At 45.8% G+C, this 14,104-nt stretch overlaps 1 protein-coding gene across 1 annotated transcript in view; it reads right to left on the bottom strand.

Annotated features, from left to right (window-relative positions):
* Positions 1-11,477, bottom strand: part of C6H11orf24 (chromosome 6 C11orf24 homolog) — a 37,354-nt gene extending 25,877 nt beyond the window's left edge. Inside the window, exon 1 of the mRNA XM_056527500.1 lies at positions 10,879-11,477. The gene's annotated coding sequence lies outside the window, so the exon portion shown is untranslated. The remainder of the gene's footprint in view (positions 1-10,878) is intronic.
* Between the last annotated feature and the right edge of the window lie 2,627 nt (positions 11,478-14,104).

Genomic DNA, 14,104 nt, shown 5'->3' on the forward strand with positions numbered 1-14,104 from the left:
ATCTGAAGTTTTTATCGGTACCATTTTTGTTCTGATCACATTTTTGATCACTTTTTATTCACTTTTTTGTGGTATAAAAAGTGATCAAAAATGCGCTATTTTGGACTTTGGAATTTTTTTGCGCGTACGCCATTAAACGTGCGGTTTAAAAAGCGGTATATTTTTATAATTCGGACATTTCCGCACGTGGCGATACCACATATGTTTATTTTTATTTACACTGTGTTTTTTTTATTCTTGGAAATGCCGGGTGATTCAAACTTTTATTAGGGGAAGGGATAATTGAAAGGGTTAATGATTTTTTTTTACACTTTTTTAATGCAATATTATAGCTCCTATAGGGGGGGCTATAACATTGCATTAACTGATCTTTAACACTGATTGATTCATCTCCATAGGAATGGATCAATCAGTGTTTTCAGCGATTGAATGCTCAAGCCTGGATCTCAGGCTTGAAGCATTCTATCGGCGATCGGACTGCAGGAAGGAAGGTAAGAGACCTCCTCCTGTGCGACAGCTGTTCGGGATGCCGCGATTATACCGCGGCGATCCCGAACAGCTCCCTGAGCTAACCGGCACTTTTTACTTTCACTTTTAGCCGCGTGGCTCAGCTTTGAGCGCGCGGCTAAAGGGTTAATAGCGCGCGGCACCGCGATCAGTGCTGCGCGCTATTAGAGGCGGGTCCCGGCTTTCACTATGAAAATGTGTCGCATGTTAATAATTTTAATAAAATATATTTTTGTTACATTGCATCTCCATTTTGGTCCGGATGTTTCACCTCATTTTGGCCCGGATGTTTCATCTCATTTTGGCCCGGATGTTTCATCTCATTTTGGCCCGGATGTTTCACCTCATTTTGGCAGCACGGATGATAAATTCTCAACTATCTGAGTTTTATTCCAGATTCCTGCATATACCAGATCAAAGAAGTTATGAATTATTAAAGGGTACCTCTCATCAAAAAAACTTTTGATATATTTTAGATTAATGAATGTTGAATAACTTTCCAATAGCATGTTAATGAAAAATATGCTTCTTTCTATTGTATTTTTCCCGATCAGTCCTGTCAGCAAGCATTTCTGACTCATGCTGGAGTCCTAAACACTCAGAGCTGCCAGCCTGCTTTGTTCACAGCCAAACAGGCTGTGAACAAAGCAGGCTGGCAGCTCTGAGTGTTCTCCTTTGCAAACAAAGCAGACTGGCAGCTCGTAGTGTTTAGGACTCCAGCATGAGTCTGAAATGCTTGCTGCCAGGACTGGTAGGGAGACCCCTAGTGGTCATTTCTTCAAAGTGGAAAATTAAATAGAAAGAAGCATATTTTTTAATAACATGCAATTGTAAAGTTATTCTGCATACATTAATCTATAATATATCAAAAGTTTTTTTTGATGAGAGGTACCCTTTAAAAAAAACATAGCAGCGCCACTCGTGTCCACAGTTTATGTGTGGTATTGCTACACAGTTCCATCGAACAACAACCTACAGGTGTGGAAGACCACACAACAAAATGGTGAATATACCACAGTTGGAAGTAACTTATGACAAGTATGATCATGTATAAAAATGATTTTATTGAAATATATAGTTTAAAAAATACATATATGGATATCTGAAATCACAGAATCAATTCATAAAGGGTAGTATAAAAATAAAGAATATATATATATATATATATATATATATATATATATATATATATTATATATATATACATATATATATAAAAGAATAAAATATAGGGTGGATACTGGGGTGAGAAAACCTGTATGCCAATAGAATAGGTGAAGAGATAAAAAAGTTTCTTGGGAAGTCACGGTGCTAATAGTGAGGTGCAATTAATGGTTATAAATAAATTAATATCTACAGGGGTTGCATGCATAAGGTAAGGGAAAAAGGGGGGGGAGGGCGTCGTGCAGGATATGCGCAAACAAAATGTGCAATACTTGTGGAATTAAATACCACGCAACGGCCAGTGAGGACAAACAAATATATATGATAAAATTATTAATTAATAACCAAGGCAGAAAAAAATAAGTAAAGCACAACACTCAAGTGAGTTACAACAAGTGCAAAAATTACCGTGCAAGTGAAGTGGGCAAGGACCTGAACATGCAACCCAAAAAAAGGATATTACCTGGGTCACCCAGTATGGTGCTAACAATAAGCAATAACAACCAACAGGCAGATAGCAGCAATAATGGAGGACATTCTGTCCCCCCTGAAGGTATTTAAAGAACTGTACAGTACTGTATGCGATGTCACACATCACATACAATACACAGACACACTATACACCCCATACATCAATGTTTCCCTATCAGTGTGCCTCCAGCTGTTGAAAAACTATAACTCCCAGCATGCCCAGACAGTCAATGGCTGTACATGCATGCTGGGAGTTGTATATTTCAATAAAATCATTTTTATACATATCATAAAATCATTTTTATACATATCATAAATTACTTCCAACTGGGGTATATTCACCATTTTGTTGTGTGGTCTTCCACACCTGTAGGTTGTTGTTTTAGTTGCTCTTTTAGTGAATAATAAACCCCCTACCCTATCTATATTATATTATTCTATTTTGAGCCCTTGAGGAAAGTCTTTTTCGGTTACACAGTTCCATCGAAGTGACAGATAAAATAGGGATTATAATCCAGGACGTGAAAAGTGCTTTCACTTCTGCTAGACTGAGGACAGGATTGGCTGATTGCTGGGCGAGTTGTGGAACCTGACAAACATGAACAGGTTATTACAGTGCAGAGAGAGAGTTACTTTTACCTCCAGGACACATACAATGTCTTTTAGATTAACACCTGGATTCCTCAGAATTCTGTCACATTTCTATTCAAACTACACAAGTCGGTCTTTAGTATTTCTTCCCTTATATATTTATTTTTTCAGCAACTTTAATAGATTCACTGGTTTACTGATTCCTCCCACATAAATACCCTATTTTTCGCCCTATAAGACGCACCCTATTTTAAAGGTCCAAAATCTAGCAAAAAAAAAAAAAGATTCTGAACCCAACAGTGATCTTCAACCTGCGGACCTCCAGATGTTGCAAAACTACAACTCCCAGCATGCCCGGACAGCCAACGGCTGTCCGGGCATGCTGGGAGTTGTAGTTTTGCAACATCTGGAGGTCCGCAGGTTGAAGACCACTGGTATAGGAGGTAATACTCACGTGTCCCCGCCGCTCCGGACCCGTCACCGCTGCCCTGGATGTCGCTCCATCGCTGTCGCCGCGTCCCCGATGCTTCGGACATCTTCTTCCCCGGGATCCACACTCTCCGTCACCGTCATCACGTCGCTACGCACGCCGCTCCTATTGGATGACGTGATGACGTCGAAGGAGAGCGCCGGCCATGCAGGGGATCCCGGCACGGAGCAGACACCGAGGAGGCAGGTAAGGTCCCTCCCGATGTCCTGTAAGCTGTTCGGGACGCCGCGATTTCACCGTGGCGGTCCCAAACAGCCCAACTGAGCAGCCGGGTTAGTGCCACTTTCCCTTCAGACGCGGCGGTCAGCTTTGATCGCCGTGTGTGAAGGGTTAATACAGGGCATCACCGCGATCGGTGATGTCCTGTATTAGCCGCGGGTCCCGGCCGTTGATGGCCGCAGGTATTCGCCGTATAAGACGCACCAACTTCCCCCCCCCCAGATTTGGGGAAGAAAAAGCGCGTCTTATAAGGCGAAAAATACGGTAATAAGCTGCCTCCCCAACCCCAGGGCAAAAAGACCTACTAAAATAAATAAAAGTGTACTTATACAAACATACAGAATTCTTGTTTTGAATATTGATCCAGTCAGACTGCTACTCGGTACCAGGTGGGAAATTCCTATTTGGGGAACAATGGCTTATACCTTGTAGGTGTCATAGCTTACTCTGGATCAACAGAGGTGAAACATTCTAAATTCTAAAATCACCCATAACCCTCTCAATTAGTCCCTTGGTTGAATTTAGGGGACATTTGTCTTTTTTTTCAACAGTACATACATGTAAATACGTATTGCTTGTTTTTTTGTTTTTTTTAAGAATACTTTGCGCTAATAAGGCTGCATTCACATCACGATTTCTCCAATTTCTCCATCCAACCTGAGTACACGATTTTTAAACCTTAAAATCGTATGAAATCGTATATAAAGTCGGATCCATTGACCTCCATTAAAAAAATCGGATCCATTGCACACATCCGATTTGATCCGCATCCGCATCCGATTTCACACGATTTTTGTTCAGGTCTGAAATCGTGGTCAACCCCGATTTCAGACCCGAACAAAAATAGTGTGAAATCAGATGCGGATCAAATCGGATGTGTGTAATGGATCCGATTTTTTTATGGAGGTCAATGGATCAGACTTTATATACGATTTCATACGATTTTAAGTTATAAAAATCGTGTACTCAGGTTGGATGGAGAAATCGTGATGTGAATGCAGCCTAAGGTTTAATCCTTAAAAGGTAGCTGTACATGTTGGAACTTTAGGATCGTGACTTTTTTTTTTTCACTGATGCATTCCAAGAGCCATAACTTTTTTCTCTCTACTGTTGTAGCTGTATGATGGCTTGTTATTGGCACAATTAGAGGTTTGTATAATTTATCACTTGACTTTTTTTTGTTTTTTTATAGTTTAGTTTTTGGTTTAGTTCACTGACACAGTTAAAGGGGTTGCCCCATGAAAAATTCTATTTAACCTATGTGCCCAGACCGCATAATGAAGCTTTAAAAAAAAAAAAAATAATAATAAATAAAAAGCTTCTACTCACCTCACTCCCAGCCTCCAGTCTCAGCCACTGCAGTACTTCAACAGTGCGACACATCACCACTCACTGACTTGGCTAATTGGGGATGTGACATGGCATCTCCAGCTCCTTGAAATGCTGAGACTTAAAGGGGTATTCCAGGCAAAACCTTTTTTTTTATATATATAACAACTGGCTCCGGAAAGTTAAACAGATTTGTAAATTACTTCTATTAAAAAATCTTAATCCTTCCAATAGTTATTAGCTTCTGAAGTTTTCTGTCTAACTGCTGAATGATGATGTCACGTCCCGGGAGCTGTGCATGATGGGAGAATATCCCCATAGGAACTGCACAGCTCCCGGGACGTGAGTCATAAGAGAGCAGTTAGACAGAAAACAACTCAACTTCAGAAGCTAATAACTATTGGAAGGATTAAGATTTTTTAATAGAAGTAATTTACAAATCTGTTTAACTTTCCGGAGCCAGTTGATATATATAAAAAAAGTTTTGGCCTGGAATACCCCTTTAAAGGGGTACTCCGGTGGAAAACCTTTTTTTATAGGTCTTCATAAGTCAACAGGTGCCAGAAAGTTAAACAGTTTTGTTTTTAATAAAAACAAAAACATTACTCTTCCTGTACTTTTTAGCAGCTGTATGCTACAGAGAAAATTGTGTTATTTTTTTAATTTCTTTTCTGTCTTGTCCACAGTGCTCTCTGCTGACACCTGATGCCTGTATCTGGAACTTTCCAGAGCCGCATAGGTTTGCTATGGGGATTTTCTCCTGCTCTGAACAGTTCCTAATACGGATATCAGGTGTCAGCAGAGAGCACTGTGGACAACACAAAAAAAGAAATTAAAAAAAGAACATCATTTTCTCTGTAGCACACAGCTGCTAAAAAGTACTTGAAGGATAAAGATTTTTTTAACAGAAGTAATTTACAAATCTGTTTAACTTTCTGGCACCATTACATTAAAAAACAATGTTTTCCACCAGAGTACTCCTTTAACACCAATACCGGAAGCTGTGAGTGAGGGGAGTAGAAGTTTTTAAGTTTTATTCTGCAGTCCTGGCATATCGGTTAAATAATGTTTTTCACAGGACAACACCATTAATGTTTTAAAGCCATAAAAAATAAATCCTAGAGCCATTTAATATTCTGTTGACTTAGCCTTTCAAGAGCCTTTATGAAGAGGATAAGTTATATTTGGCAATGGCCCAATTTTTGAGGGACATAGATATTGATTAACCCCTTCTCTCCCAAACATGCATCTCACAAGTCCATGGCTGGGATCACACATATCTGGCATAGGGGAAGCTTGGATCTCAACGCAACTGATGCAGGGATGTGGAAATGCTATCGCCCAATGCCCGTGACATGCAGTTTTGGGCACCGGGTAGTTGAATTTTCATGCATTTAGCCCTGCTTTGGGAAAATAGGGCCGGACCGACTACCCCTTTGATTTTACTACGCCAGCGCTCAGGGTGTAAGGAGTGGGCTCCTGAATCGAGACCGCTCCATACCCGGCGGCCCCCAGCTGATTTCAGAAGCTGAGGGCTGCCGCTAATAGCTGGCATGCGACGATCACCGCTGCCAGCTATTAACCCTTTAGATCGAACCCTTTAAAGCTAACAGTGGGGTCTAAGGGGACCCTTTAACCATCCCTGGTGGTCTAGTGGGGTGGATTGCCCCCCGCAATTGGGGTTAAGGGCTCTCATCATAAAGAGGTAAAAGGGCTCTCCTGAGTGCGGTAACTTTATCAGTACAGTCAGTCTGTAGTTGCAATAAGAATTCCAGAGGCTGGATTATAATAGATTGTGGTATTTCTTAACCAAAGTCCAATTACAAGTCAGCAGTGATAACTGTAAATAGCACAAAAGGCCTAGCAGAGATAGCAAAAACATGGCATAAATTGCATTTTTAAGGGTGTACCTATCTGAACAACTCATTAGCATAATGCTAATTTAGTAGCATAAAACCACCCACCTGATCAAATGGCAGTAACAGATCTGTGTGGTTAAAGTACTGTATGGTGTAAATAGCCAGGCTACATGCACTATAGAGGGGACAGGATTTTGGTGCTAATACAGGGGGACAGTGGTGACATATCACAAACTTGGCTGAAGGGCCCGGTTGCCGCAAGTGCCCAGGGGACTGGTATTATTAGGTGCCTAGAGCTCTCTGTATTGAAAGTGTTTCCAGACGCTGCTCTCCGCTATGACGGATAGCTTGAGTGGTCAATCGAGCTCCAGATATCAGTCACAGTTGAGAACAGGGGCTGGTAGACTTCTTAATACAGAGAGCTCTGGACACATAAAGCCGGGTTCACACTTTCGGCCGTACAAAATCCGAGATTCTGAGTGTGGCAGCATGGACATTGCCGTCCCCATTGACAGCAATGTCTGTGGAGCATATTCCGCCCAAGGAATGGACAAGCCCATTCCTTTAGTGGCAGAATTTCAGCAGTGGAATTCCGTAGTGTTCACTGTGCAGTGGAATCCCATTGCCAGAAATGGGACTCTGCTGCTCTGGAATTTCCAAAATTCCGTAGTGTGAACCAGGCCTCAAAAAACACCTGGGCACCTGTGGTGGCTGGGACCTTGAACAATATTTAGTTAAAGGAGAAGTATCGAGGGTAAAAGCTTATTTCCTATCCAAAGGATAGGGGATAAGTTTTAGATTGCAGAGGGTCAGAGCGATGGGACCCCCACAATCTCTTGCATGGGGCACCGGCCCTCCCTGTGAGTGGCAAGTCACGACCCCCACGTGAACCAGGGGCCACCACACCCCCTTCATATATTTCTATGGGATTGCCAGAGCTAGCCGAACGGCTCGCCAACAGAGATATATGGACAGGGCGTGGCGGCCCTGCTTCATGTGGGGGTCATAACATTCCGCTACCAGGGAGAGCCGGGGACCCATGTGGTCGGATCCTCCATAATCTGAAACTTATCCCCTATCCTCTGGATAGGGTGATAAGTCCCCCCCCCCCCCCCCCCGATATATTTCCTTTAAGCAAGATACAAATATGTATGGACTCCCGCAGCAAGACTGGCTGACGGTCTAATGTGTATGGCAGGCTACTAAATAAAGTGATGTTGGGAATAAGAATGCCTGGACAGGAAGGATTTCCACTGGTGGAATTATATGTTCTTGGAGAGATAGGCCCCCCAAAAGAGTTTGGAAATTGCTTATTCCTCCTATCCACTGAGAATGTTCTGCCGACAGTTATGGGTACCTGTTCAGATGTCTTAAAGGGGTACTCTGGTGAAAACCTTTTTTCTTTTAAATCAACTGGTGACAGAAAGTTAAACATATTTGTAAATTACTTCTATTAAAAAATCTTAATCCTTCCTATACTTATTAGCTGCTTAAAACTACAGAGGAAATTCTTTTCTTTTTGGAATGCTCACTGATGACATCACAAGCACAGTTCTCTCTGCTGACGTTATCATAATAATAATAACTCTTTATTTATTGTTGTCCTTAGTGGGATTTGAACCCAAGGCCCCAGCACTGCAAAGCAGCAGTGCTAACCACTGAGCCACCATGCTGCCCTTAGCATACATCTGCTATGCATGGTTGCTAAAATGGACAGAGATGTCAGCAGAGAGCACTGTGCTCATGATGTCATCAGTGTTCCAAAAAGAAAGGAATTTCCTCTGTAGCATTCAGCAGCTAATAAGTAGTGGAAGGATTAAGATTTTTTAATAGAAGTAATTTACAAATATGTTTAACTTTCTGCCACCAGTTGATTTAAAAGAAAAAAGGTTTTCACCGGAGTATCCCTTTAATAGCCCCATAGACAGCTATAATATCAAAAGAAACGGCACAAAAAAATGGGACCGGCCATAAGAGGCTAAAGGCCTAGCATGGAACATGGATAACAGCAGAGGAAAGTACATTTGTTTTGCTTTTTATCAGTGTTGCACTATTATCGGGGGGTTTATGTTGGGGGGCACAGGTTGGAGTATACAGCTGGAGGCAGCACAGGTTGGCGAATACAGTTGGGGGGGCACAGGTTGGAGAATACAGCTGTGGGGGGGCACAGGTTGGAGAATACAGCTGTGGGGGGGACACAGGTTGGAGAATACAGCTGTGGGGGGGACACAGGTTGGAGAATACAGCTGTGGGGGGGGCACAGGTTGGAGAATACAGCTGTGGGGGGGGCACAGGTTGGAGAATACAGCTGTGGGGGGGGCACAGGTTGGAGAATACAGCTGTGGGGGGGGGGCACAGGTTGGAGAATACAGCTGTGGTGGGGGGGCACAGGTTGGAGAATACAGCTGTGGTGGGGGGGCACAGGTTGGAGAATACAGCTGTGGGGGGGCACAGGTTGGAGAATACAGCTGTGGTGGGGGGGCACAGGTTGGAGAATACAGCTGTGGGGGGGGGGCACAGGTTGGAGAATACAGCTGTGGGGGGGCACAGGTTGGAGAATACAGCTGTGGGGGGGGGGCACAGGTTGGAGAATACCGCTGTGGGGGGGGGGGGGCACAGGTTGGAGAACACCGCTGTGGGGGGGGGCACAGGTTGGAGAACACCGCTGTGGGGGGGGCACAGGTTGGAGAACACCGCTGTGGGGGGGGCACAGGTTGGAGAACACCGCTGTGGGGGGGGGGGGCACAGGTTGGAGAACACCGCTGTGGGGGGGGGGGGCACAGGTTGGAGAACACCGCTGTGGGGGGGGGCACAGGTTGGAGAACACCGCTGTGAGGGGGGCACAGGTTGGAGAACACAGCTGTGGGGGGGGGGGCACAGGTTAGAGAACACCGCTGTGGGGGGGGGGGCACAGGTTGGAGAATACCGCTGTGGGGGGGGGCACAGGTTGGAGAATACCGCTGTGGGGGGGGGGCACAGGTTGGAGAATACAGATGTGGGGGACATAGGATGGAGAATACAGCTGTGGGGGGCACAGGATGGAGAATACAGCTGGGGGGGGCACAGGTTGGAGAATACAGCTGCGGGAGGGGGGGACAGGATGGAGAATACAGCTGTGGGGGGCACAGGTTGGAGAATACAGCTGTGGGGGGGCACAGGTTGGAGAACACAGCTGCGGGGGGGGGGCACAGGATGGAGAATACAGCTGCGGGGGGGACAGGACGGAGAATACAGCTGCGGGGGGGGGACACAGGATGGAGAATAAAGCTGCGGGGGGGGGGGACAGGATGGAGAATACAGATGCGGGGGGGGGGGGACAGGATGGAGAATACAGATGCGGGGGGGGGGACAGGATGGAGAATACAGCTGCGGGGGGGGGGGACAGGATGGAGAATACAGCTGCGGGGGGGGGGGGGACAGGATGGAGAATACAGCTGCGGGGGGGGACAGGATGGAGAATACAGCTGCGGGGGGGGGGGGACAGGATGGAGAATACAGCTGCGGGGGGGGGGGGGGGGGTACAGGATGGAGAATACAGCTGCGGGGGGGGGGGGGTACAGGATGGAGAATACAGCTGCGGGGGGGGGGTACAGGATGGAGAATACAGCTGCGGGGGGGGGGGACAGGATGGAGAATACAGCTGCGGGGGGGGGGGGGACAGGATGGAGAATACAGCTGCGGGGGGGGGACAGGATGGAGAACACAGCTGCGGGGGGGGGACAGGATGGAGAATACAGCTGCGGGGGGGGGGGGTACAGGATGGAGAATACAGCTGGTTGGAAAGTATATAGACTGGAGGAGGATGGATATATATACACAGGATGGAGCGTATATAGATTGACAGCAGTGCTTTCCAAAGTGTGTGTCTCCAGCTGTTGGAAAACTACAACTCCCAGCATGCCCGCGCAGCCAAAGGCTGGAAACACACTGGAAACACTGCTGTACAGGACATCCCTGCAAATTCTCAGGAAAGTTTTCCCAGTTTTCCATAACTTTTCAAGTTGCAGCCAATGAACACGTCACAGCCATTACTCAATGTATCCTGTGGGCAGCGCCGTATAACGTGACATTCGTGGCACTGCACCTCCAGCCAGAGGTTGTCATCATGTCACAGCCAGACCCTGTACACACAATACATACGTTTCCTGCCTAGGACATGAATAGGTCTATATGCAGGAAGTGATCCCGTAGCCCGCGTTACACCACCCACTGCAAGTGACAGGACTCGCACGGAACCATACTACTCACCCCGTCCCCGGAGAGGAGCGCTCATAGAGATGACAACCAGCGTCACATGACAGGACAGAGTCCACAGCGTGTCCTCTGCTTCCGCACCAGTGTGAATCATACAGCGTGACAAGGAAGGGGACCGGCGGTACCGCACACGCAACGTCACCACCACATACCCGCACTGCCGTGACGGGACGCCGCGCCCCCTTCTGATTAGACACACCCACATTCCTATGCATGGAGGAAGATAGGCGGGGCAGTGACGTCACGACCGGCTGACGCCGGTTAGCGGGTATTTTGAGGCCGCTTGGAATGGCGCCTTTATTCCTCTCAGAAAATGTCTTCTCCAACACAGTGGTTTACAGTATGTACTGTGGCAGGGCGTGCCAACGCCAAGAATAAAACGTAACTAGAAAAGACACGGGTGAGAAAGAAGGTGTATGAAGAGTTTCCATTCACTTCCCCGCAGTCCTGTGTGGAAAAATGTACAGTGACCCTTCGACCTACGATGGCCCCGACATACGATAATTTCAGCATACAATGACCTCTCAGAGGCCATCGCATGTTGAAGGCAGCATCAACATACGATACTTTTTTATGTCTGGGTCATCGCATAAGCGGCTATCCGGCAGCGCTGACTGCTTCAGCTACCACCGGATAGCCGTTTACGGTGCCCCGTGAGCTCCGCTGATGTCTCTTACCTGTCCTCGGGGCTCCGGCGCGTCCTCTTCGGGATCCCCTGCATCGTCGGCGCTCTCCATCGTCATCACGTCGCTGCGCACGTCGTCCCGTCATCCAATAGGAGCGGCGTGCGTAACAACGTGATGGCGGCGACGGAGAGCGCGGATGCCGGGGAAGCAGAGGCCTTGCCGGAACGTCGGGGGCACCTCGGGGATGTGGCAACATCGATGGACGGCGACATCCCGGGCAGCGGTGACGGTCAGGAGCGGCAGGGACAGGTGAGTACAACTTCCTATACCAGTGGTCTTCAACCTGCGGACCTCCAGATGTTGCAAAACTACAACACCCAGCATGCCCGGACAGCCAACGGCTGTCCGGGCATGCTGGGTGTTGTAGTTTTGCACCATCTGCAGGTCCGCAGGTTGTAGACCACTGTCCTATACTTTACATTGTACGGATCCCTCAACATACGATGGTCCGTTTGGAACGGATTACCATCGTATGTTGAGGGACCACTGTAATCATTTCTGCAGTGCGAACATCTACTACGTCTGAACGGTTCTCTGTAAACCGCACGCGTATATGTACTTATGAATATTCTTGTGATTCCTAAAAAAAAAATCTACCCCATCTAAATGTAATTTTGTTCCCTTAAAGGGGTAATCCGGTGAAAACCTTTTTTCTTTTAAATCAACTGGTGGCAGAAAGTTAAAAACATATTTGTAAATTACTTCTATTAAAAAATCTTAATCCTTCCAGTACTTATTAGCTGCTGAATGCTACAGAGGAAATTCCTTTCTTTTTGGAACACTGATGACATCACGAGCACAGTGCTCTCTGCTGACATCTCTGTCCATTTTTAGCAACCATGCATAGCAGATGTATGCTAAGGGCAGCATGGTGGCTCAGTGGTTAGCACTGCTGCCTTGCAGTGCTGGGGACTCGGGTTCAAATCCCACTAAGGACAACAATATATAAAGTGTTATTATTATTATAATGACCTCAGCAGAGAGAACTGTGCTCGTGATGTCATCAGAGAGCATTCCAAAAACAAAAGAATTTCCTCTGTAGTATTCAGCAGCTAATAAGTACAGGAAGGATTAAGATTTTTTTAATAAAAGTAATTTACCAATATGTTTAACGTTCTGCCACCAGTTGATTTAAAAGAAAAAAGTACCCCTTTAACCCTTTAAAAGGGTACTCCACCCCTAAACATTTTATCCCCTATATAGGGGATAAGATGTCTGATTGCGGGGGGCCTGGCAGCTGGGACCCATGCGATCTCTTGGCTGGCACTGCGGCATTCTGGAAGCTTGGAGCTAGTACACAGCCGTCACGCCTTCTCCCATAGACATGAATAGTGGGGTCGCCAGTCATCCGCCACGGAGCAAAGTTCGTGCCGGCGCTGGAGACCGCAGGGCTCCCAGCAGCCAGACCCCCGAGATCAGACATCTTATGCCCTATCCTTTGGGTAGGGGATGAGATATTTAGGGGTGGAGTACCCCATTAACCACTTAGGCACCAAGGGCGTACGGGTACGCCTTCGCTCCCTGGTACTTAAAGAGGCACTGTCATTGTTAAAAACTTTTCATGTATTGCAGGACTCATTATAATATGACATTTCACAATATACACTTGTTAAAAAAAAAAAAAATTTCACCTGAAATTCAAGCTCAAAATAGCCACCACTAGGGGTCGCCTGTCTTTTAGCCAGACAGACTAGTCTAGATTTTACAGCATACTGGATACCGGCCGTAAAGCATATCGGTATCCAGTATAGGAGATTTCTATTGTGTATGCAAAACTACAGATAAAGGATGTGTGGACATGCTGGGAGCTGTAGTTTTAAAACAGCTGGAGGCAACACTGCTCTAACAGTTATTTATAAACACTGCAGCTTCAGTTGTTATTAAACCACAACTCCCAGCATGCTGAAATAGTAAAAGCTTTCTCGGACTCCTGAATGACAAAGAAGTTGATCAGACATTCAGGAGTCTGTGAAAGATGAATGACACACATAGTGACAGCTATGCTGATTAGCATCCAGCTTTACTAGAAGATAAAACAGATAGAACATGTATTCATAAAAATGCTGTACTTTTTTCTAAAAAATCCTTGCACTAATTTTATAAAGATCTATTCTTATATTTATACATTTTATCCTGTTATGAATTCACAGTAATGTCTTCTGATTACTGCAGGCAAGCTCCAAGTATCTTCCTCTGACACATGACACAGCATAAAACCAGAGAGGAAAGGGTTACAGAGTAAAGAGTACTGATTGGCTGACTGCACAGGCTTGCTCCTGTGAGGTAGACAGACTGGCACGCCCCCTCCAGCCTGCACAATGAAAAAGTAACTCACCAGCAGATAATTGCTTATATCTCTGGATATATAGGTCCGAGACACATACAAATTATATGCACATGATCAGGATTGGGTCCTGAGTAACATATCACTTTTTTTCTTATATTTTTTTTTGCACTATGACAGGCACGCTTTAACCCCTTAACGACGCAGGACGTATATTTACGTCCTGCGCCGGCTCCCGCGATATGAAGCG

This window comes from Hyla sarda, chromosome 6, assembly GCF_029499605.1.
Source record: "Hyla sarda isolate aHylSar1 chromosome 6, aHylSar1.hap1, whole genome shotgun sequence".
NCBI classification, from domain to species: domain Eukaryota; kingdom Metazoa; phylum Chordata; class Amphibia; order Anura; family Hylidae; genus Hyla; species Hyla sarda.